The 27,454-nt window shown below is 37.1% G+C and overlaps 1 protein-coding gene across 2 annotated transcripts in view; it reads left to right on the top strand.

Moving 5' to 3' along the window:
* JMJD1C (jumonji domain containing 1C) overlaps positions 1–27,454 on the top strand; it is a 211,182-nt gene that overhangs the window by 37,292 nt on the left and 146,436 nt on the right. The gene's annotated exons all lie outside the window — the stretch shown is intronic.

Genomic DNA, 27,454 nt, shown 5'->3' with positions numbered 1-27,454 from the left:
ATTAAGCTGCATGAGCTGCTTATAAATTTTGGAGATTAATCCTTTGTCAGTTGCTTCATTTGCAAATATTTTCTCCCATTCTGAGGGTTGTCTTTTGGTCTTCTTTATGGTTTCCTTTGCTGCACAAAAGCTTTTAAGTTTCATTAGGTCCCATTTGTTTACTTTTGTTTTTATTTCCATTTCTCTTGGAGATGGGTCAAAAAGGACCTTGCTTAATACAGCATTTTTAATATCTATTCTTAATAGTACAAAGAATTAAGAGTTTCTAATAAAAATGACAGTTGAAACAATGACCAAGTAAAATATAATAAAGATTATTTAAGATTTGTTTTTAATTCAGTCTGAATTACTGTTTACTCATAGATTTACATGGCATGATATGACCTTAGAGATCTTCTAGTCACAGATTCAGAGAATGTAATTGCTGAAAAAGACAACAGAAGCCTAGCAGTCATCTAGGAAGGCAATGTAATATATTAAGAACATAAGCCTTGATGTTGGATTTCCTGGTTCAGGTCTCTACTCTGCCCTTTACTCTTAATATCTGGAAGAAATTAAATCATTTATTCTCCCTGTGTCTCACTGTCTTCATAATAGTAGTGCCTACCATGTAGAGTTGTAAAGGTTAAGCAGCAAAATATATAAATAAAAACCTCAGAACAGCAAGGTCCTACTGTATAACAGGGAACTATATTCAATATCCTGTGGAATAATGGAAAAGAATATTAAAAAGAAAAAAGAATGTCTATATGTATATAACTGAGTCAGTTTGCTGCACAGCAGAGATTGGCACAACATTGTAAATCAACTCTACTTCAATTAAAAATTAAATAAAAAAAAACTTTTGTATAGCACAGCAATGAGTTTAACCAAACTGTACAGTTTTTAGGTGTAATCCCCACAAGACTGCCTCTCTTATAAGTTTGAGGGTTTCCCAGACCTATTCTTCAGTTTGATAATTCGCTACAAGGACTCATAAAGCTCACTGAAAACTGGGATACTTGTGCCTGTGATTTATTGCAGAGCCAGGATGCAAATTAAAATCAACAAGGGAAGAGATGCCTAGGGCACAAAGTACAGGAGGGTCTGTCTACACATGGACCATGATATTCATAGATAGCATTATCTCCTTCTGGCCACAAAGTGTGATAATTGCAGAGTATTGCCAACCAGAGCCTTTGCTGGCCATAGTTTTCATTGGAGCTCAAGCACATACTGTCTGCATATCTGAGCTTTAGTCTCTGTTTCTTTCTGGAGATCAGACTAGTACCTTTAGTTATCACTTACTCTGGAAGTTGAAACTGATATTGAAATATCCAAAGTCCCCATCATAAATTAATTGTTGGACAGTCCAGTGGCCAAAGTCCTGAAGCAAACAAAGACACTTATCACAGGGGTCTAAAGATCACCTCCCAGTAGCTGAAATCCAGGCCAGACCTCTCTTTGGGTAGGTAGGGTTGCTGCTTCACTAGACAGGCCACTCCCATAGCCTTTAGCCTATGCTGTCTTACGGCAATACAGTCATATTTGTCTAGACATCTGCATTTAGTATAGCATTTATATGATAGTCACAGTAATAATAATAGTATGAACATACCCTACATTTGGAAGTGCCAGTGTGGAGTAGGGATAGATTTAAAGAAGCTGCTAATCTGATTTATAAAGCCATTACATACATTTTCATATTCTTGTAGTAATTTATTATTTATTTCCCCTCATGATCTACCACTATTTGTACCTTATGATAAACTTGTACAGAACTATTTAGTATAGAAATTAGCTGATGGTTAGCTAAATCTTGTTATTTCCCAGACCATTCTTTTTCTATCAGTATTACATTCTGAGAAAGCTCAATTTTCTGATACATTTAATTATCAGTATTATTATAAGACTTACATAAGGTAATTGAATCTTACAGTGACAGTGTTATGTCATATCGTAGTATGGTCATGAGATAGTTCAGTTTCACTAAAGAACAATGTCAGTATTGCAGAGGAATTTGCTATGCTCCTAACAATTGAATCTTGCCCATATATCAGATATTATTATGGACAGGCTTAGTTAACAATTGGCCCTTACTCATTTTTTTCTGGATTCTAAGTCAGTTTAGAACAAAGTCAATCACCCTGTCTTAGTTCACAAGCTTGTACTAAGACTGCTTTCCATTGTGTGGTGTTAAGAAGTAAGGCCCACTTCTCTACTACAGGCAGTACACAAGGAGTATTGAGAATTATATTAATTATATTAATATTATAACGGTAATACAGGATATGTCTTATTTTGATCAGTCATAGGGGGAAGGGCAGTCATAGTGCATTGGTATAAATTACAGGTGCCCCAGAAGAACTTCCATAGGTTTAGAGGTATGTAGGAATCCCATGGGTGTGCTATGTGAGCCTTAGCAGCTAAGATGGAGGGCCATTTTCCCAAGGCTATTTTGACCTCAACCTGTCAAAAGGACCTTTTGGGTCAGGGTACAAGTCCTTTCCCAGTGCTGGTGCCTAGCATTATTTGTTGAGTCTGCCTGACCCATTTCACTAAAACCTCATTATTTTCATAGGCTGATTGCCATCCCTTGCCTTCCTCCTGGAAGAGACATCCCTCTAATCTCCTTATTCTAGTTAGTAAATCTTTTTCTTCCTAAGCTTGGCCAGGTGTCAGGATCTGCCTCAGTATCTCCCTGACTTTCTTTTTAACTGTTACAGATGACAAGAATCAAGAGATTATATAGTTAGCTCATTTAAAAAATTTTACATTTCTTTATCCAGTGAGCCAGATCTCTACAAGTTGGATCCATCATTTCTAAATTTCACTGGTAACTTTCACCTCTCCTAACTGATCATTGTACAGCTACAGTTCCATACCATGGGTGACCAAAGGGCCACCTGGGAGTCGAAAGGTTTGTCCTCCACCATCCTGTCATTCTTTTCCCAAACTACATATTTGAGGTGGTTAGCATTTGTTGCATAAATCCCACTTCTGACACCAACTCACCAATTGTACAGTTTGAGCTCAGCCAATTGTACAGTTTGAGCAAACAGTCTCCGCAAGACAGCCCTTCTGACACCATTGCAAATTCAAGGCTTTTGAAAACCACCCCCAGGTTCAATTAATTAGCTGGAGGAACTCACAGAACTCACTGAAAACTGTTACGCTCAAGCCCATAGTTTGGTACAGAGAAAAGATACAAATTGAAATCAGTCAAAGGTACAGACTCCCATAGGAGTCTAGACGTGGAGCTCCTGATCATCTTCTTTTTGTGGAGTCGTGGACAGTGTTATCTCTTCCTGGCCACAGTGTATGACAGTATGCATAGATTATTGTCAAACAGGAAAAGCTAAGTCAAACCTTTGGTTTTGATTGTTTTTACTGGGGCTTGATCACAAACTGTTCACATGGCTGACTTTTAGTCTCTAGCCCCTCCCAGACTGTCAGACTAATATCTTTAGTTAGCACTTCCTTTGGAGGTCACAGGTGATAATGTATGGCTCAGAGCCCCATCATAGGTCACAGTCACTTATTCTTTGGATATAATTTATTAAAAATCTTTATATCCTAAAATTATTTTGGAATCTTTTTCTTGATTATTTGACCTTTCTATTATAAGTATTTCCCATATCTCTTTGTCTTTTTTGTTATGCTTGGAATTGCTGGGGATTTTTATTTTGTTGCTGTTATAATTCATAGCAGCCAAAAGCAGCTAGCCATATAAAATAAAGGTAGAGATTGTTGGTTGCGTTTTCTTCTTGTCCAGAAATATGGTTGCCTGTCTACCATGTGTTCTCATTTGAGAAATTATTTTCAGTTCTTGTGGGGAAAAACTCTGCTTTGGTGTTGAGTTTTAAATGCTTGCCTCTTTACAAAAGTAGCTTCTCTTTCACTGTATAAATACTTTTTTGTTTTAATTTATAAATGGTTACAAGTAACTTAAAATGAAGCAGCATTATATATATGTCACATGATAATTTCATTCAGTAAATATTTTTTAACATTTACTGTGTGCTAAGCATTATGTAAGTACTGTAAATCCAACAAGTATGGTCCTTGCTGTCTGACACAATTATTTAAATGCAACTATGAAGAGTTCTATGAAAAATACAGATCTCCCTTGATACTGTTGTAAAGTATATTTATACTTCCATTTGAAAAAATATGATGTAAGTTTTCTTACATGTAATAATATAAGTAATACAACATCGTTAGGTTTTTGAGGGCTTACCAAGTTCCAGGAATTTTTCCCAGTGTTTTTGTATCATCCCTTTGAGACTGATATTTTTATTATCCCTGTTTTACAGATACGCAAACTTGAGACATGGTATAGTTAAGTAAGTTACTGAGGAAAGAAGTAACTGTATTGAAAAGTTTAAATAATTATGTAAGATTAAAAGTGATAATCTTTTCTCATTCTCTTTCATGTATTTCCCATAGGTATCCCTAGTTAACAGATCGTTATATGTCCTTTTAGAATTCCCCACTTTTCCTCCCTTCTCAGTAAATATGCAAATATTCCCCAAAAGTCTTGTTTTAAAACTAAATAGATAACTTACTATGCATGTACTGCTATATGAATTAAACGTGATTTTGATATCTTAAGGTTGTAAAGTTGAAATGGATATGTGAACCATGAAAGATGGGCAAACCATTGTAGCATCTTGTAAACTGGGTAAACCCAAAGATAATTGTGCTAATCTTGGGGCTCCCCTAGGGATTTCAAAGAATATAAGAATGGTTTCCAAGGTCTTTTCTATTCTTCAGGAGGATTTGAAGGTAAGGTGTATCAAAGTAATCCACTTTCACAGTGGAGAAAAGCAGGGCTAACCTTTTTGGGTGAAAAAATAATTACAGATTAAGAAATGTTTTTATCATTTTGAATGTCTGTCTCCTACTTTTAATTGAGTAATGCCAGGAAATCTCTGGTATTCTGTCCCCACCCCACCCAGTATTCCGACATATAGTGTGTTTGTGGACAAAGTTTATCTTTTATAATCTATGAAGTAGTGGTCGATAATATATATGTAGTGGTGGTAGATACAGGTTTGGATGAAGTCTTTTGCAGTCCTTTTCTTACTATGATGCAGCACTGCTATGTACTGATAGATAGATTGTGTAACCCTAATACTGTTATAATTTTAAATTTAAAATAAATGCTATTTAAGTTTAGTTTTTCCTCTCCTCATTGGAGTACAAGGAGTCCATTTAAATATAGCATATCTGAAGAACATTTGAGTAATTTTGGAACACCAGATGAATTTTATTTTGGAAAAACAGTGATGCATGTAGTCTGCTATTTCAGCTTAATTATGGTGTTACGGAGCTTTAAATCAGCTTGTCTTAAAACTTCATCATTGTGTACTCCAAATAAAGCTGGATCTGCTTAACTCCTGACTTGGTACCCCTCTCATCATTACATATTATCTAAAATTAATGCACGTGAGCAAACAGTGTCTTTTTTGAATAAGTACCTAGAGAAGACAACACAGAACACAGAACAAAAACTTCTACAAAGTCTTTGCGTCTTTCTCTTAAACCAAGAGCTACTCTCATACAACTGTCCCTCAAAAAATTTTTTTGCCTACTGCTCAACCTTTGACCTTTCTTTGTTCATCCACAAACTGCCTGAATCTTTCTCTTTCAAGAGAAGCTTTATACCCTTTCTTATGTAAATAAATTTCTCACGTAAATAAAAAACCTCTGTTTCAGGGTTTTTATAAAGGGTATGAAGGCATTAGGGAATCCTTGTGATAATGGAACAGTTCTGTATAATGGCTATGGTGGTGGTTACATGAATCTTGCACATAGGATAAAATTGAATAGATTGCGTGCACACACACAACTATGTAAACAACATAGTTGACAACTATGAGTGCATGTAAAACTGGTGAAATGAGATTTGTAGTTTGTACCAATATCAGTTTCCTGGTTTTGACATTATGCTATAGTTCTATAAGATGTTACTGTTAAAAGAAACCAGGTGACTTTTTTGCAACTTTTTTCCCTCCTTTCCTGTGAAGGTGTAATTATTGCAAAAGAAAAAAACAGTAGGTCATAACACATGTAAGAGAAATTTGAGAAACACTTGCTTTTTACTTTTTTTTTAAACAAAGTCTCCATTCTCCTCAACAAAGTGCTGTTAGGCATTTATTTTTTAATTAAAGTAGATTAAATTTTTAAAAAGTAATATAAAGGTTATTGATTAACACAAATAGCCAAAAGATTAGGAAATGATAAAAGTTGTAGAATAAACTAAAGAAATGGAAAATTCAAATATAAAATACTCTGAACAATAAAGGTAAAAGAAAGTAAATGTAAAAGTTAACTAAAATAGTAAACTTATTTTCAGAAATAGAAGAAAGTGAAAGTATATACAAGTTCATATAAAAGTCCCTGTTTAGCATGTTCATCTCAATTGTAATAAAAACATAACATCATTAATTTCAGAGATCTAAAAAGTGATATAAAAATGAAAAAATGGTTAAAAGAAATGGTTAATATAAGTAGGATCCAGCTAGTTGGACACAGTAAATAATACAATACAATTAGAAATTTAAAAATTAGAGAAAAGATGTCAAAACAATGAAAAAACATGAACAATTTGAGGTCAAGGAAATTAAACATGTAAAATTTCATTGGCGTTACAGAAAAAAAGACATCCGGTGACCACCTTTCTATTATCTCTCAGTAATATGAGGGAAGTTCATTGATGGGACAGTGAATTCATAATGACCTTCTTTAAATCACTTATTGAAGTTGTGGCTAACTTGTACTTATGTTTACAGTTAAGTGCCTGATTACTGTAAAAATGATAATTTGGTAACGGTTTTAAAAAGACTTCCGAATGTTCTTTGGTTCTCAGAAAGTGTCAATCAGTTATTATGAATACATTTTCCAAATGAAAATCTAATTTTCACCTGCTTTGCTTAGAATCCTTCAGTGTCTTCTCATCTTAAGAAAAAGACTAAACATCCATTTATAAGACTTTGCGTGATCTTGCCCTTCTAGCCGTATGAACCACCCACACACCCCACCCCCTGTTGCCCCATTGTTCTTCATAGCCCATCCCTGTAATTTTCTTTGAATTCTTAAAAAATACCATATTTTCTCCTGCCTTGGCACATTCTGTTCTCTCAGCTTAGAACACTTTCCCAGTTAATTTATACCTCAAATATTACACGTCGCTTCTTCGTGCAAGTCCTCTCTAAACTCATGGTCTAAATTGAGGAAAGTACTTAGTAAATTTTCCTAATTTCATTTATCACAGTTACAATTTTACATATTTTATGTGATTATTTGATGAATGTCAGCCTGCTGGTAGATTGTATACCCCATGGAGGCAGGACCGTGCTTGTTTTTGTTCAGCATTGCAATCCCTCTCCTTCGTCAGTGAAACACTGAATTAGACTTACACTTCATCACACTCTCCTCTTGATTTTTGACTGTTTTATTGCTTTGTCTCTGTGCTGTGTTTCCTCTGACCTGTCTTCTAGTTTATTTACTCTTTTCAGTGGTATTTAATAAGCTTTTATTCATCCATTGCTTTTTCAAAAATTTTCAACAAATCTATTTTCTTATACCTAGAAGTTTTTTTTGTTCTTTTCCAATTCTGCTTGCCCTTTTTATAAAAAAATTAAAAATTCTGTTTTCTGTACATATTTCTAAAGTTGTCTTTTATTTCTTTAAACATACATTACTTGTAATTATTCTGTTAACCTGTGTCTGTTAATTCTCACGTCTTAAAGTTTTTCCTGTTTTGCTGTCTCTGCTGGTTCTCAGCCATGCTACCCTGTGTTTAGTTAATTTTTAACTCTCCACTCCCCCTTTCCAGGCGAAGATGGTTGGGGGATTTTTGTGAGAATATTGTTAGGCCTAGAATGAAGGTAGATTTCTCCAGAGAGGATTCGCTATTCAGTCTGCCATATATCTGGGGTGACACCATCATGATGGTCTTAGATCACTTTAAATTCAAAGCTTAAAGTTTTTTGTATTACTAAGGTAATGTGAATGAATCCATGTGAGGGCTGATTTGTGGTTACAACTTCAAAGGAATTTTTAAAAATTGTATTTGCTCACTACCAACCCAGCTTTCTTTGCAGACCCAAGAAAGTGGAAAGAATTGGGTAGGTTTACTCTTATCTCAGGTGTGATTTGTTAGCCCTTTGTGGTTCCAGGTTAGTGTGGGTGAGTCACATACCTCCCACAATGCTATATTCTCTCTATACCTAACTGCTTATGCTTAGCACTTCCAAAAACTACCATACAGTTTAATGTCTCTGTTCTTTTGTTCATGGTTTTTTTGCTAGCCTTCTCTCTGAGCAGACTATGCCTTTTGCATTCTGTTACTGTTTCCCCAAAATCTCTATAAACTTCAGCTCAGGTGTGCCCCCATTCAGCAAATGCTCTCAGGGTAACGGTCTCTATGCAGGTCCTGTTTTTTTAATATGACGATTTAGAAGTAAGTGAAATTAATGTTTTCTAGGAATTGCAGACCTAAAGTTAGTGTTGTACTAATTTAATCCATGTTTTCCAATTATTCACATGTAGATTGTAATTGGTCATGAGTTTTAAAATTGTTTGCTCATATAGATCCCTTCAATTCATGTCATGTGTTGGTACTACTTCTACGCTAAACTTATATGACTTTGAAAATGAAAAAAGTTGTTTTAAAAAATTGTTGATATATTTATTAATCATAAGTAAAATGGTAGAGGACTTCCGGGAAGATGGCGGAAGAGTAAGACGCGGAGATCACGTTCCTCCCCACAGATACACCAGAAATACATCTACGCGTGGAACAACTCCTACAGAGCATCTACTGAACGCTGGCAGAAGACCTCAGACCTCCCAAAAGGCAAGAAACCCCCCACGTACCTGGGTAGGGCAAAAGAAAAAACTAAACAGAGACAAAAGGATAGGGACGCGTCCTGCACCAGCGGGAGAGAGCTGTGAAGGAGGAAAAGTGTCCACACACTAGGAAGCCCCTTCGCGGGTGGAGACTTCGGGAGGCGGAGTGGGGGAGCTTGGGAGCCGCGGAGGAGAGCACAGCAACAGGGGTGCGGAGGGCAAAGCGGACAGATTCCAGCGCAGAGGATCGGGCCGACCGGAACTTGCCAGCCGAGAGGCTTGTCTGCTCGCCCGCCGGGGCGGGCGGGACTGGGAGCTGAGGCTCCGGCTTCTGTCGGAGTGCCGGGAGAGGACTGAGGTTGGCGGCGTGAACACAGCCTGCGGGGCGTTGGTGCACCGCGGCTGGCCAGGAGAGAGTCCGGGGAGAAGTCTGGAACTGCCGAAGAGGCAAGAGACTTTTACGTCCCTCTTTGTTTCCTGGTGCACGAGGAGAGGGGATTAAGAACGCTGCTTGAGAGAGCTCCAGGGACGGGCGCGGGCCGCGGCTAGGGGTGCGGAGCCCAGAGACGGACGTGGCTAGGGCCGCCCAGAGCGGCTAGGGCCGCTGCTGCCGCCAACGGGAGGCCTGTGTGCGAACACAGGTCACTGGCCACGCGCCCTTCCGGGGAGCCTGTGCAGCCCGCCACTGCCGGGGTCCCGGGATCCAGGGACAACTCCCCCGGGAGAACGCACAGGCGCGCCTCAGGCTGCAACGTCTCGCCGGCCTCTGCCGCCGCAGGCCCGCCCCACACTCCGTGCCCCTCCCTACCCCCCGGGCCTGAGTGAGCCAGAGCCTCCGAATCAGCGGCTCCTTTAACCCCGTCCTGTCTGAGCAAAGAACAGACGCCCTCCGGCGACCTACACGCACAGGCGGGGCTAAATCCAAAGCTGAGCCCCTGGGAGCTGTGAGAACAAAGAAGAGAAAGGGAAATCTCTCCCAGCAGCCTGAGAAGCAGCGGATTAAAGCTCCACAATCAACTTGATATACCCTGCATCTGTGGAATACCTGAATAGACAACCAATCATCCCAAATTAAGGAGCCCTGTGGATGAAAGGCTCTTGGGGCTGCAGCCAGGAGTCAGTGCTGTGCCTCTGAGGTGGGAGAGCCAACTTCAGGACACTGATCCACAAGAGACCTCCCAGCTGCACATAATATCAAACAGCAAAAATTTCCGAGAGATCTCCATCTCAACGCCAGCACCCAGCTTCACTCAACGACCAGCAAGCTACAGTGCTGGACATCCTATGCCAAACAACTAGCAAGACAGGAACACAACCCCACCCATTAGCAGAGAGGCGGCCCAAAATCATAATAAGTCTACAGACACCCCAAAACACACCACCAGACGTGGACCTGCCCACCAGAAAGACAAGATATAGCCTCATCCACCAGAACACAGGCACTAGTACCCTCCACCAGGAAACCTACACAACCCACTGAACCAACCTTAGCCACTGGGGACAGACACAAAAAACAACAGGAACTACGAACCTTCAGCCTGCAAAAAAGGAGACCCCAAACACAGTAAGATAAGCAAAATGAAAAGACAGAAAAACACACCGCAGATGAAGGAGCAAGATAAAAACCCATCAGACCTAACAAATGAAGAGGAAATAGGCAGTCTACCCGAAAAAGAATTCAGAATAATGATAGTAAGGTTGATCCGAAATCTTGGAGATAGAATGGACAATAGAATGGACAAAATGCAAGAATCAGTTAACAAGGACCTAGAAGAACTAAAGATGAAACAAGCAACGATGAACAACACAATAAATGAAATTAAAAGTACCCTAGATGGGATCAATAGCAGAATAACTGAGGCAGAAGAACGGATAAGTGACCTGGAAGATAAAATAGTGGAAATAACTACTGCAGAGCAGAATAAAGAAAAAAGAATGAAAAGAACTGAGGACAGTCTCAGAGACCTCTGGGACAACATTAAACGTACCAACATTCGAATTATAGGGGTTCCAGAAGAAGAAGAGAAAAAGAAAGGGACTGAGAAAATATTTGAAGAGATTATAGTTGAAAACGTCCCTAATATGGGAAAGGAAATAGTTAATCAAGTCCAGGAAGCACAGAGAGTCCCATACAGGATAAATCCAAGGAGAAATACGCAAAGACACATATTAATCAAACTGTCAAAAATTAAATACAAAGAAAACATATTAAAAGCAGCAAGGGAAAAACAACAAATAACACACAAGGGAATCCCCATAAGGTTAACAGCTGATCTTTCAGCAGAAACTCTGCAAGCCAGAAGGGAGTGGCAGGACATATTGAAAGTGTTGAAGGAGAAAAACCTGCAACCAAGATTACCCAGCAAGGATCTCATTCAGATTTGATGGAGAAATTAAAACCTTTAGAGACAAGCAAAAGCTGAGAGAGTTCAGCACCACCAAACCAGCTCTACAACAACTGCTAAAGGAACTTCTCTAGGCAAGAAACACAAAAGAAGGAAAAGACCTACAATAACAAACCCAAAACAATTAAGAAAATGGGAATGGGAACACACATATCGATAATTACCTTAAATGTAAATGGACTAAATGCTCCCACCAAAAGACACAGATTGGCTGAATGGATACAAAAACAAGACCCATATATTTGCTGTCTACAAGAGACCCACTTCAGACCTAGAGACACATACAGACTGAAAGTAAGGGGATGGAAAAAGGTATTTCATGCAAATGGAAACCAAAAGAAAGCTGGAGTAGCAATTCTCATATCAGACAAAATAGACTTTAAAACAAAGACTATTAGAAGAGACAAAGAAGGACACTACATAATGATCAAGGGATCGATCCAAGAGGAAGATATAACAATTGTAAATATTTATGCACCCAACATAGGTGCACCTCAATACATAAGGCAAATACTGACAACCATAAAAGGGGAAATCGACAGTAACACATTCATAGTAGGGGACTTTAACACCCCACTTTCACCAATGGACAGATCATCCAAAATGAAAATAAATAAGGAAACACAAGCTTTAAATGATACATTAAATGAGATGGAGTTAATTGATATTTATAGGACATTCCATCCAAAAACAACAGAATACACATTTTTCTCAAGTGCTCATGGAACATTCTCCAGGATAGATCATATCTTGGGTCACAAATCAAGCCTTGGTAAATTTAAGAAAATTGAAATTGTATCAAGTATCTTTTCCGACCACAACGCTATGAGACTCGATATCAATCACAGGAGAAGATCTGTAAAAAAATACAAACACATGGAGGCTAAACAATACACTACTTAATAACGAAGTGATCACTGAAGAAATCAAAGGGGAAATCAAAAAATACCTAGAAACAAATGACAATGGAGACACGACGACTCAAAATCTATGGGATGCAGCAAAAGCAGTTCTAAGAGGGAAGTTTATAGCAATACAATCTTACCTTAAGAAACAGGAAACATCTCGAATAAACAACCTAACCTTGCACCTAAAGCAATTAGAGAAAGAAGAACAAAAAAACCCCAAAGTTAGCAGGAGGAAAGAAATCATAAAAATCAGATCAGAAATAAATGAAAAAGAAATGAAGGAAACGATAGCAAAGATCAATAAAACTAAAAGCTGGTTTTTTGAAAGGATAAACAAAATTGATAAACCATTAGCCAGACTCATCAAGAAAAAAAGGGAGAAGACTCAAATCAATAGAATTAGAAATGAAAAAGGAGAAGTAACGACTGACACTGCAGAAATACAAAAGATCATGAGAGATTACTACAAGCAACTCTATGCCAATAAAATGGACAACCTGGAAGAAATGGACAAATTCTTAGAAAGGCACAACCTGCCAAGACTGAATCAGGAAGAAATAGAAAATATGAACAGACCAATCACAAGCACTGAAATTGAAACTGTGATTAAAAATCTTCCAACAAGCAAAAGCCCAGGACCAGATGGCTTCACAGGCAAATTCTATCAAACATTTAGAGAAGAGCTATCACCTATCCTTCTCAGACTCTTCCAAAATATAGCAGAGGGAGGAACACTCCCCAACTCATTCTACGAGGCCACCATCACCCTGATACCAAAACCAGACAAGGATGTCACAAAGAAAGAAAACTACAGGCCAATATCACTGATGAACATAGATGCAAAGATCCTCAACAAAATACTAGCAAACAGAATCCAACAGCACATTAAACGGATCATACACCATGATCAAGTGGGGTTTATTCCAGGAATGCAAGGATTCTTCAATATACGCAAATCAATCAACGTGATACACCATATTAACAAATTGAAGGAGAAAAACCATATGATCATCTCAATAGATGCAGAGAAAGCTTTTGACAAAATTCAACACCCATTTATGATAAAAACCCTGCAGAAAGTAGGCATAGAGGGAACTTTCCTCAACATAATAAAGGCCATATATGACAAGCCCACAGCCAACATCGTCCTCAATGGTGAAAAACTGAAAGCATTTCCACTAAGATCAGGAACAAGACAAGGTTGCCCACTCTCACCACTCTTATTCAACATAGTTTTGGAAGTTTTAGCTACAGCAATCAGAGAAGAAAAGGAAATAAAAGGAATCCAAATCGGAAAAGAAGAAGTAAAGCTGTCACTGTTTGCAGATGACATGATACTATACATACAGAACCCTAAAGATGCTACCAGAAAACTACTAGAGCTAATCAATGAATTTGGTAAAGTAGCAGGATACAAAATTAATGCACAGAAATCTCTGGCATTCCTATACACTAAGGATGAAAAATCTGAAAGTGAAATCAAGAAAACACTCCCATTTACCATTGCAACAAAAAGAATAAAATACCTAGGAATAAACCTACCTAAGGAGACAAAAGACCTGTATGCAGAAAATTATAAGACACTGATGAAAGAAATTAAAAATGATACAAATAGATGGAGAGATATACCATGTTCTTGGATTGGAAGAATCAACACTGTGAAAATGACTCTACTACCCAAAGCAATCTACAGATTCAATGCAATCCCTATGAAACTACCACTGGCATTTTTCACAGAACTAGAACAAAAAATCTCACAATTTGTATGGAAACACAAAAGACCCCGAATAGCCAAAGCAATTTTGAGAACGAAAAATGGAGCTGGAGGAATCAGGCTTCCTGACTTCAGACTATACTACAAAGCTACAGTAATCAAGACAGTATGGTACTGGCACAAAAACAGAAATATAGATCAATGGAACAGGATAGAAAGCCCAGAGATAAACCCACGCACATATGGTCACCTTATCTTTGACAAAGGAGGCAGAAATGTACAGTGGAGAAAGGACAGCCTATTCAATAAGTGGTGCTGGGAAAACTGGACAGCTACATGTAAAAGTATGAGATTAGATCACTCCCTAACACCATACACAAAAATAAGCTCAAAATGGATTAAAGACCTAAATGTAAGGCCAGAAACTATCAAACTCTTAGAGGAAAACATAGGCAGAACACTCTATGACATAAATCACAGCAAGATCCTTTTTGACCCACCTCCTAGAGAAATGGAAATAAAAACAAAAATAAACAAATGGGACCTAATGAAACTTAAAAGCTTTTGCGCAGCAAAGGAAACCATAAAGAAGACCAAAAGACAACCCTCAGAATGGGAGAAAATATTTGCAAATGAAGCAACTGACAAAGGATTAATCTCCAAAATTTATAAGCAGCTCATGCAGCTTAATAACAAAAGAACAAACAACCCAATCCAAAAATGGGCAGAAGACCTAAATAGACATTTCTCCAAGGAAGATATACAGAGTGCCAACAAACACATGAAAGAATGCTCAACATCACTAATCATTAGAGAAATGCAAATCAAAACTACAATGAGATATCATCTCACACCAGTCAGAATGGCCATCATCAAAAAATCTAGAAACAATAAATGCTGGAGAGGGTGTGGAGAAAAGGGAACCCTCTTACACTGTTGGTGGGAATGTAAATTGATACAGCCACTGTGGAGAACAGTATGGAGGTTCCTTAAAAAGCTACAAATAGAACTACCATATGACCCAGCAATCCCACTACTGGGCATGTACCCTGAGAAAACCATAATTCAAAAAGAGTCATGTCCCAAAATGTTCATTGCAGCTCTATTTACAATAGCCCAGAGATGGAAACAACCTAAGTGTCCATCATCAGATGAATGGATAAAGAAGATGTGGCACATATATACAATGGAATATTACTCAGCCATAAAAAGAGACGAAATTGAGCTATTTGTAATGAGGTGGATAGACCTAGAGTCTGTCATACAGAGTGAAGTAAGTCAGAAAGAGAGAGACAAATACCGTATGCTAACACATATATGTGGAATTTAAGAAAAAAAAAAAATGTCATGAAAAACCTAGGGGTGAAACAGGAATAAAGACACAGACTTACTAGAGAATGGACTTGAGGCTATGGGGAGGGGGAAGGGTAAACGGTGACAAAGCAATAAAGAGGCATGGACATGTATACACTACCAAACGTAAGGTAGATAGCTAGTGGGAAGCAGCCGCATAGCACAGGGAGATCAGCTCGGTGCTTTGTGACCGCCTGGAGGGGTGGGATAGGGAGGGTGGGAGGGAGGGTGACGCAAGCGGGAAGAGATATGGGAACATATGTATATATATAACTGATTCATTTTGTTGTGAAGCTGAAACTAACATACCATTGTAAAGCAATTATGCTCCAATAAAGATGTTTAAAAAAAAAAAAAAGTAAAATGGTAGAATGACTTCCAAGTTAATAGTAAGGTTTTAAAATACATGAAAAACAAACATAAGAAAGCACTTAGTATGTACTTTTCAAAGTTACAGGAAAGATTTAAGTGTTCATTTGTGAAATAACATTGAAACAAGTGGGGAGATCTTTTCAGATAAATAATAAGTAAAAATATTTTTATTCCTTTTGCCTAATTTTATGGGTAGAAATTTTTGACATTACGGGATGCTTAGGATGTAGAAATAATAAGTACTTTCCTCTTTAGTTATAAGCTGGATTGCTTGTAACATTAAGGGTTTTTAAAACCCTAAATTTCTAAATAATATGTTTATTTAGAGACTGTTTACTTACCATCAATTCTTACTGCCTGAAATCTGTGAATTATTCTTTCAGTGAATTTAGGATGTTATTAAATCTATTACCCTTCCCTCATACCTCCCACAATGCTATATTCTCTCTATACCTAACTGCTTATGCTTAGCACTTCCAAAAAATACCATACAGTTTGACATCTCTATTCTTTTGTTCATGCTTTTTCCTTACCTATAAAGTCTTTTCACCTATTTCTGCTTATTAAATCCCTACAAATCCAGAGTAACTCATATACTGCCTTCATTTTAAGAATTCCGTTGACTGCAATCAGAGAATCCTCTTTGTAAGTACATATAAGACTTTTATAAAAACATTCAACATTTCTGTGAGTCCTTGCATTCTAGTCATTCCTGTATGTGCTTGCCTTCCCTACTTTTCTTTGAGCACTTTGAGGGTAAGAATTGATGATGCTTTATTTTTATTTTTGATTTCTCTTTCCCCAAGAGATTGCCTTAGAGGTATCTCTATCCCCAAGGTACTAGAGCATAGTATCTTGAACATCATTCACATACAGTATGTGACAACACAAAAACATTATTGATAACTTTTTACTTCATACCAGGCACTTTTAAAAGTATCATCTAATAAAATCTTTACAACATTCTTATCATCTACACTTTGCAGGTGAGGTAACTGAAGCTTATGAGGCAAGCAACTTGTCTGTGGATCTACAGCTTGCGATTGGCAGACCTGGGACTAAAGCATAGGCTATCCCCACCCAAGGTCCTTATATTTAACCTTGTAAACTATTTGTAGAAATGTATCATACTTATGGATTATATAAAGCGTCTTGTTAGTCATGTTGTGAACTCTGGACTAGTCTTAAACAACTAGTACATCTCCATAGTCTCATGGTGTGAGGAGATGACACAGATTCTCATCACTGACGCAAAGCTTTAGCATATGTCTAAAGACATATTAGCATATGTCTCTTATTCTTTTTTTTTTTTTTTTTTTTTTTTTTGCGCTACGCGGGCCTCTCACTGCTGTGGCCTCTCCCGTTGCGGAGCACAGGCTCCGGACGCGCAGGCTCAGCGGCCGTGGCTCACGGGCCCAGCCGCTCTGCGGCATGTGGGATCTTCCCGGACCGGGGCACGAACCCGTGTCCGCTGCATTGGCAGGCGGACTCTCAACCACTGTGCCACCAGGGAAGCCCTAGCATATGTCTCTTGATGAAATACTGAGACTTTTTTTGGTACCTTGATGACACTTGAATGTTTTCTTAACATTATCATTGGTAAGCAGTCTTTGGGTTGCTTTGCTTTAAAAATGGATTATACTTAGTAGGCTTTGGGTCTTAATTTTCTTTTTGATAAACCTTTAAATATTTGTTTTTACTACACTGAGTTCAGGATAAATGCCTTGGGCTCATATTAACAAATACAGTTTTCTTTTGAAAGTTTTTTTTCTTTTTAAACAAAAAGATATAAATTTGAAGGTGACAAGAATCCAGGCTACATTATAGCTTAGAGAATAAAATGTTTTCTGTTTCCATCCCCTGTTTGAATATGCAAACAGAAAAAGGATTGCATGGCACAGTTTCTGGGTTTTTAATGTTCCTAGGACTTTCTTATGCTGCTTTATACCAGGAGGAGTTGAGAAGTGGTTACGTTATTGTCCATTTACCGAATATATTTTCTCTATTCAGTTGTATGTTTTTAGCCCCTCCACCTAAATAGCTACTATGCTGAAAATGGAGGTTCTTGACTTAAATTAGGTAACTTGTTCATTTGCATATTAATTATGGGCAGGTTAAGCCTTAGAGTTGCCATACTTTAAAGAGGCCATTTGGGATCTCACTGAGGTTAATGTTTTACTGGAGATAGGCAAGCAGCCTCAGCTAACTCCCAGTAATTCTCGTTTCTCATTTACAGTTGTGTAAATCATTAACATTTTCTTAATATAGTTTCACATCAGCACTGCTGACAACCTTGAAACCTAAATCTGTGAGTGTGTGTATAACACTTAAATGTAGGACTTTTATTTAGCCTTATATCTGGCATTTTGTCTTTGTTCTTAATTTGAAGGTAATAATAATTTAAAATAACTTAATATCTCATTAGGTGAAAACAAGATATAGGGTTATAAATATAGTCTTATACTATTTTTTTTCAAAATAAGTATAAGATAGGTGAGAAAAATCAATACATATGTTTGTATCTACTTATATGCACTTAAAGGAACTCTACAGTAATCCTGGTTACCTTCATGTATATGTTTCAGATGGGGTATTTGTTGGGAGTATAGATACAGGAAAGGAGAGAAAAAGGGATGCAATTTCTTCTGAATATTGTCTTATGTATTTTGAGAACCATTGGAATGTATGGTCTATTAAAAAATTTTTTCAATCTGTTTACTCATTGACCTCTATGCCTTTCCATGACTGCAGTTAAGGAAACTCATTTCCTTTGTCTCTGATTGAATGTTCATGTATGAAAAAAAAAAGAATCAGAGATTAGATTGTAAAATGTATCTATATAATATATACTTGTATAAAAATTTGTTTTTCATTTTTTACCTTTATTCCATACTGTGGAATAGTAAAAGTTTGTTGAAAATGGCACCCTTCAGGGGCCAACTTTACTTTTAACGTGAAAATACAGTTGGTATGCCATATCATGTAGGAGCACCTAGATCCAGACATTTTTAAACTCCTTCTTTTCCCCAAAACTGAAGTTCTCATTAGCCAATGAAAATTTTTTTAATACTTTAAAAAATTTATCTACTTTTGTTTGTTTGTTTGTTTTGGCTGTGTTGGGTCTTTGTTGCTGCATCCAGGCTTTCTCTAGTTGAGGCGAGTGGGGGCTACTCTTCATCGCGGTGTGCAGGCTTCTCACTGCAGGGAATTCACTTGTTGCAGAGCAGTCTCTAGGCACGTGGGCTTCAGTAGTTGTGAAACGTGGGCTCAGTAGTTGTGGCTCGCGGGCTCTGGAGCTCAGGCTCAGTAGTTGTGGTGCACAGCCTTAGTTGCTCTTCAGCATGTGGGAACTTCCCGGACCAGGGCTTGAACTCATGTCCCCTGCATTGGCAGGCGGATTCTTAACCACTGCGCCCCCAGGGAAGCCCTGAATTTTAAACTAGTTTTTAAAATGACATTTTAATTGAGCCAAATTATGGTATGAAGGAGAAAGGGTAATACACTGTGACACTGACTGATACTGTAAGGTAATTTAAAATAGTAGCAAAGTAGGAGGAAATACAAGCAGACTATTGTTTATCATAGGCTAAGTGCCTTCTCTTAATTGATTTTTCTTTTGGCCTTATTTTAGTTGTTTTTTTTCCTTTCCAGCTACTCAGAGAAATTTTATAAGTGGTATCTAATCCTACTTTAAAAATTGCTTTTATTTCCTGATTATAAAAGTTACAAATGTTCATTCCAGGATTTTTGACAGACACAGAGAGTTGTAAGGACTAAAATATAGAAGTCATGCTTAATATTTGGCCAGAAATAACCACTGTTAAGAATTGGATCCACTTTCTTTCAGGCTGCCTGTACTTTTTTTCTGTCTTCTTTATGTAAAACATCAATAGCTTTACTTTTATAAGTGCTTAAGTACAATTTCTGAAAAAATTAGTTTTTGAAAAAACATGCATACAGTAACATTCATTTATTTATCCTCACGTACAGTTCGTGAGTTTTGGTAAATTTATAGGCTCATGTAAGTGCCACCACAATCGGGATACAGAATGGTTCCCTCAGGCTCAGAAATTTGTGCTGCCCCTTTGTACTCCTGACCACTGGCAACCACTGAAGTGTTCTTTGTTTATAGTTTTCACACTTTACAGAATGTCATATACTATAAATGTATTCACACCGTATGTAACCTTTTGAGGCTGGCTGCTTTCATTTAGCATAATGCTTGGAGATTCATCCATGCTATTCCATGTATCAGTAGTTTGTTGCTTTTATTAATGAGGAGTATTCCATTGTAACATAGTTTGTTGATGCAGTTACTCATTGAAAGATAAATTCGGTTGTTTCTAGTTTGGGGTGATAATGAATAATGCTCCTAAAAACATACATCTACATGTTTTTGTATTAATATAAACTTTACTTCACTTAGGCAGATACCTAAGAGGAAGACTGCTGGGTCATTATGGTAAGATGGTATTTGATTTCTTAAATAACTGCCAAACTGTTGTCCAGAGTAGCTGAAATGTTTTGAGAGTTCAGTTGCTCTTTATCTTCACTTGATATTGTCGAGTTGGTTTTTGGTTTATTTTAGACATCCTATTAAGTGTGTAATGGTACATCATTGTGGTTTACTTTGTTTTTCCCTTATAGTAATGGGTGTTGAGCTTTATTCATGACCTATTTACTATCTGTTTTCATTAGAGAACTCACTGATCAAATCATTTGCCCATTAAAATTTTTTTTAATATTTGAATTTTGAGAGTTGTTTTTATAAAAACTTTGAATATAAGTCCTTTTTCAGATATGTGATGTGCAAATATTTTCTCCCAGTCTGTAGCAACAGTTTTTTAAAATTGAAGTATAGTTGATTTACAGTGTTGTGTTAGTTTCAGGTGTACAGCAAAGTGATTCAGTTATATTTATGTATACATATTTTCAGATTATTTTCCATTATAGGTTATTTCAAGATATTGAATATAGTTACCTCTGCAAGTAGAGCAAAGATGTGAAGTGTATATATATTGACAAAATCTTTATTCTTATATGTTATCTAAGTTAAAATTTGTAACTTGTAAATATATATTCCTTTTCTCTACTCCAATCATGAAATCAGCCTAGAATGTATTTTCTTCATTCCTCTACTACCTTCTCATCCTGTGTATGCAAGACTTACTTCTTTTTTTTTAATGCGGTACGTGGGCCTCTCACTGTTGGTGGCCTCTCCCGTTGCGGAGCACAGGCTCCGGACACGCAGGCTCAGCGGCCATGGCTCACGGGCCCAGCTGCTCCACGGCGTGTGGGATCTTCCCGGACCGGGGCACGAACCCGTGTCCCCTGCATTGGCAGGCGGACTCTCAACTACTGCGCCACCAGGGAAGCCCAAGACTTACTTCTTAATATGTTTAGTTGTCATTTTTTCTAATCATTCTCACTTTTCTTAATTTTATGTTTAATTTTGAGAAAAGATTTAGAGAAAACTATAAGGATAAAGCTGGTACATAGTTCTGCCTACAGTACAAAATTTCCTGAGATATCTATACTTCCTTTAGTGCAATTGGCCTGCTTCACCATATATTATATATATATATATACATATATATATATATATGTATATATATAAAATAAAAATAGAGTAGGGTTTGGCAAACTTTTTCAGTACAGGGACAGATAATAAATATTTTAGGCTTTGCTGGCCACATGATTTCTGTCACAACTCTAGGCAACATGTAAAGGAATGAAAAGTGATTGTGTTACAATAAAACTTTATTTATAAAAACAGTCCTTGGACATAGATGCCTGGGTCCAGCCCCCAAAGGTTCTAATTTAAGAGATCTGAAATGAGAACTGAGCATCAAGGTAAAAGCTGCACAGGTGACTCTAATGTGGAGTTAGGTTTGAGAACCACTTATTTAAAAGAAACTGTAATACGAAATTAAGTTAAACAGATAACTTGAGAACTTAAAAGTGATAGAAATGTTTCTATCAATTCAGTTTGATCAAATGTAGTTAAGCCAAATGGACTTTTGGGGGAAATTCAATATAAATTTCAAAGCTCTGTGTCTTTCCTTTAGCCTAATTGGCAGACATGACAGTTTCTTTCTGTGCCTTAAGTCTTGTCTTCTTATTCAGGAAAACACAAAATTACAGCAAGTTTTCATAGGAGCCAGCTAACAGTAGACAGTTGCATTACTGTATCCGACCATCCTTGTTCTAGGTTAATTATCAGACCAAAGCAAAAATTGATTTAAGACTTGGTAGTGACCTTAAATATAAGGTCATAGAAAAATATCTAGGAAGGTCAGAAAATACTGTGTTCCTTGAACTATTTAGTTGGTATTCCATGTAATACAAATGAGCAGAAAAACATAATATTTTTCTTTTAAAAAATTTAATATATATTTCCTTTAAAAAATAAAAACACTGATTACATTTGATAATCTGCCTGTGAAATATATGGCAGACCCCAAAATGTCACATGCGCTTATATTAGTTTTTTATTATGCTGAAAATTATCTTCTTTGCTGAAGATAAAACGCTTTTTTGAGAACTGCCTCCTTTTACCTTCAGTATCAGAGAACCCTAATGGCTTTCTTTTGTACTGCAGCATCCTACGTAATTCTTTCCCCCAGTCTTCATGATCAGATTTACAATGGACACCTACTGTATATAGTGCTAAACTGTGAATAGCCGGTAAATTTGGAGTAATGTGAGTGGTGCACATGTAAGTTTTAGTTTTTCTCTGGAATGAAGCCTCAGCCATATAAAGAGAAGCAGCAGTGAGAGATGAAGAGAATCGTTACGGTTCTTAACAACTTCCTAGGTATAGGTATAACCTTGTGAGACCCTAATCTCTTTTTGCTCTTTAGATTCTGAGATACCTGTGTAATCTTATAATTATTTTATCCTCAAGCTGTTTTTCTGTTATTTGTAATCAAAAGTACTCTGTATTGTTTACGTTTCGAAATTTGTGATATTATAAGCATTTCTGCTATGCAAACACATTACCATTCCCCAAGTGACTAGCCAGATGAAACAAACTGGTTCTTAAGACGCCTGAATCAAATACACAAAAAAGGTCACAATACTTCAAAATGAAGGTGACTGATATTACAGTCTTTTGAGTTCAAAAGATCAAGAGAATTGAATGACTTTAAATTAGCCCAATTTTTTAAGACTCAGATCAGAGTTACCTCCTATCCAGGTTAGGTCAGGTCTCCTTACTTTGTTACCCCAATGGCACTCTTGGCATCTCTTTAATATTGCAGCTGTCTCAGGATATGGAAATTATTTCTATGTTTTCTGTAGTCTCTTTAAAAAATAACCAGTTGTTTATTCAGATTTCACCAGTTTTACATGTGCTCTGTGTATGTGTTATATGCAGTTCCATCACTGTTTAGATTTATGTGACCATCACCACAGTCAAGATACAGAGCAATTGCATCACAAGGATCCCTCAGGCTACCCTTTTGTAGCCATGGCCGCCTCACTCCCCAGCCCCTGACCACCACTAATCTTTTTCCATCTTTATATGTTTATTATTTCAAAAATATTGTATAAATGGAATCATACTGTATCCATCTCAAAGGGATGGGCTTTTTCACTAAGCACAGTTTCTTTAAGTTTCCTTCAAGTTTTTGTGGGCATCAATAAATTTCTGTTTATGGTTGAGTAACATTTCCAAGGCAAGGATGTACCACAGTTTGTTTAATCATTCACCTGTTGAAGAACATTTGGGTTATTTCCAGTTTTTTGCTATTACAAATAAAGCTGCTGTGAACATTTATCAATAGGTTTTTGTATTAACATTAGTTATCTTTTTTTTGTGGGACAAATGCCTGAAAGTTTATTTTGCTGGGTCATATGGCAAGTACATGTTTAGATGTTTAGTTTTATAAGAAACTGCCATTTTCTTTTCCAGAGTTGGGTATACCAGTTTACATTTTCATCAGTAATGTTTGAATGATCCAGTTTCTCTGTGTCCTTGCCAGCATTTGGGGTCATCACTATTTGTTTATATTAGTCATTTTGGTATGTGTGAAATAATATCTTACTGTGGTTTTAGTCTATATTTCTCTAATGGCTAATGGTGTTGAACATTTCATGTGCCATTTCACTTGCCATCTGTATATCCTCTTTGGTAAAATGCCTGACCATGACTTTTGTCCATTTTGCAGTTGGATTGTGTTTGGTGGGGTTTTTTTGTTTGTTTTGTTGTTAACTGCCATATGCTTTTTTTCTTCATTCTTCCACCTGGAAGTGATTGTATATGCTGTGAGATAGTTCTGAAATTTCACTTTCTTTTTTATTTGGGTAGTCAGTTGTCTCAGCAAGGAGTCAGTCCTTTTTCTGTCAGTCTTTAATGCCTGCTTTTGTCATTTGTTTCCATATATGTTTAGCTTATTTGGAGGGTTTCTCTTTTCTACCCTTTTCCCCCCATATTCCTATTCTAGTATCAAGCAGTGTAATTAATAAGGCTTTATTTATTTGAGGTGTTTTTTTTGTTCTTCTTCGGGTTTTTTGGTTTCCTTTTTTAAAATTTTAATTTCCTTTTTTTTTTTTTCCATGTGTTTTTTACAGTGGCTTTATACTATGACTTGAAATCGGGTGGGGCAAGCCAAGCCAACCATGTTGTTGTTCTTCAGGAGTATAGTGCTACTTCTTATCCTTTTGCTCTCCCATATATATTTATTTGTTTGTTTATTTTTGTCTGCGTTGGGTCTTCATTGCTGTGCGTGGGCTTTCTCTAGTTGCAGTGAGCGGGGGTTTCTCTTCGTTGTGGTGCACAGGCTTCTAATTGCAGTGGCTTCTCTTGTTGCAGAGCGCAGGCTGTAGGTGCACAGGCTTCAGTAGTTGTGGCACACGGGCTCAGTAGTTATGGCTTGCGGGCTCCAGGCACACAGGCTCAGTAGTTGTGGCACACGAGCTTAGTTGTTCCACGGGCATGTGGAATCTTCCTGCACCAGGGATCGAACCTGTGTCCCCTGCGTTGTGGGGGGACAACTGCGTTCGTCCCCCCGAACCTGTGTCCCCAGGCGGATTCTTAACCACTGTGCCACCAGGGAAGTCCCTCCCATATATATTTAGAATCTCGTCAGATGGAGAAGGTAATTTGAATCAACTCTACTATTGAGAGCCACTGGAAAAGCTAAATCACAATTAAAATAAATAATCTTTGAAGACATCAGACAGTCACCAAAACTGTGAAGGATTATAGGGCTAAAGCTCTGGGGGGAAGAAAACAAAGCTAGTATACTGAGACTGACATTTGGACTTTCTTTTCCCCTAATGGTGTACAGATTCCAGAAAAGGCCACCAAGAGTCTGAGAAGCTAAGCAGTTGTTTTGTCACACTTAATGGACTAGGGAGGTAAAAGTTGCAGTTTGCGACCTCCAAGGAGAGAGCTCTTTGTTTTTATGTTAAAACCTCAAGGGGCTAGACTCTAAATCAGTGTTTCTCAATTTCAGCACTGTTGACACTTTGGATGAGATAATTCTTTGTTGTGGGAAGCTGTCCTGTGCTTTGAAGGGTGTTTAGCCACATCCCTGTTCTGTATTCAGTAGATGTCTGTAACAACCTCTACCCTTATATTCATTGTGATGATTGAAAATGTTTCCATATATTGCCAAATGTCCCCGGTGAACAAAATTACCCCCATTTAAGAAACACTAAATGGTATACCGGAATAGACCAGACTTTATAGGAATTGAAGCCCAGTTTTCAATGTCTCCATCACTGGATTAAGATTATCTGAGATTTACTAGTATCCTTTGCTTTAAGGTGCCTGTTAAAAGCAAACGTTAGTTTACTCCTGAAAAAATAACATTATCAAAAGCCTCAAATTATCGCTTCACTTTCTCACATATAGTACCTGACAAAACCAATTAGAAGATCTATGTACAGCCCAAAAGGGTACAGGGACACCTGATGAAAAACCAAGTAAAACAGTGTATGGTAGAAACAGATGAACAAAGTATCCACATAATGGAATAATTGAGACTCCAACTATAAAACAAATATATATTCAGGAAAATTAAAAACAAAATTGAATCAAGGAGACTTAAGAAATACCACGGTTAGCAGCAGATTAACTGTTAAATTCCACAATAATCACTGTGGATGTTTTTATTACAATTACATAAGTTTAAGAAGTATTAACATCTTTATTGACATTCCATTTAAGTTTGTAATGTTTTCTGCATGTACGTAGGTATTCTTCAATGTCTTGCAATGATTTAAAAAATTTTTTTAAAATCTGTTTTTCTTGTTTTACTTCATTTATTGGACTGTCATTGAAGTGGTGAATAGATGTGATTGTAGACTTATTTGTCAGTATTAAAGTTCGTCTCTGCTGGTTAAAGAAGTTTTCCTGTTTTGTCCGATTCTTTTTATCATGAATAGATACTGAATTTTGTGGAATATTGCATCTGATGACGATCATGTTTTTCTCTACCTTTGTACTATATTGAAAAACATTTATAAAGCTTTTTAATGGTAATCATCCCCTAGATTTTTTTAGTTAAACCAAATTAGTTCTGAAGTATTTGTATCTTTTATATATTGCTAACCTTGGATTGCAGATAACTTTTTTTCAGGATTTTTTACAGCTGTATTCCTGAGTGAGATTGGCCTGCGATTTTTTTGTTATACATTGTTTTCTTTTTGTCTGAAGGTTACGCAGAACTTTTAAGATAAGCTATGAGATATTCTCACCTTTTATTCTGGATGGTGTTTTTAAGATTGGAATTGAGTTTCTTGAAAGTGTAGTAGAACTTAACTATAAAGCTTCTTTCAGTCTGGTGTCTTCTTTGGGGGCAGATGATTACCCACTAATTCAATTATTTTTAACATGTGGGAATATGAAGTTTTCATTTTGTCTTTGGTAAGTGGTGTTTCTCTAGAGATGAGTTCATTTTATCTATTTTTAAAATGTGTTTGCTTCCGATTGTTAATAAAATTCTTTTTTCCTTTGAATGTTTATAAGACCTAAAGTCTGTAATAGGCATTTTATTTCAAAATGTTGTTCATGTGACTTCTCCCTCTCCCTCACCAATTTACTTTGTCAGAGGTTTGTCACTGTTATTAGTCTTTCTAAAGAACCAACTTTTGGGCTTTATTTATGCTCTCCATTGTAATTTTTTTCCTCTTTCATTTTGTTTTTAATGTTTTGTTATTTCTTTTCTTTTTTGTAAATATTTATTTGTTTATTTTTGGCTGCATTGGGTCTTCGTTGCTGTGCGCGGGCTTTCTCTAGTTGCGGCGAGCGGGGACTACTCTTCGTTGCAGTGCACGGGCTTCTTACTGTGGTGGCTTCTCTTGTTGTGGAGCACAGGCTCTAGGCGTGCAGGCTTTAGTAGTTGTGGCACGTGGGCTCAGTAGTTGTGGCTTGCGGGCTCTGGAGCACAGGCTCAGTATTGTGGCGCATGGGCTTAGTTGTTCCACGGCATGTGGGATCTTTCCAGACCAGGGCTCGAGCCACTGTCCTGTGCATTGGCAGGCAGATTCTTAACCACTGCGCCACCAAGGAAGTCCCTATTTCTTTCCTTATATGAGTTTATTATTTTCTTTGTTCTTGGATCTTACATTGAATGTTGAGCTTATTGAGTTGTGGTGTTTCTGAAGTTTACTTTAAGTGATGCTTGAATCAATGCCCACACACTTGGTACATATTGTCATTATTAGTATAAAATATTTTTTGAATTCCATTACAGTTTTTCTTTGATCCATGAATAAAAATAGAAATGAGTTCTGAAAATTTTTTATCTATGCATTTTTCAGTTAAACTTTTTCTAACTGACTACTAAATTAATTTTATTATGGTCAGAGGGAATGGCCTTTATAATATCGATAAGTACATTGAAATATATTTC

This window comes from Grampus griseus (genome assembly GCF_964374135.1).
Source record: "Grampus griseus genome assembly, chromosome: 16".
NCBI classification, from domain to species: domain Eukaryota; kingdom Metazoa; phylum Chordata; class Mammalia; order Artiodactyla; family Delphinidae; genus Grampus; species Grampus griseus.
The sequence above is the reverse complement of the archived record's forward strand: the minus strand, read 5'-3'. Positions and strand labels throughout refer to the sequence as shown.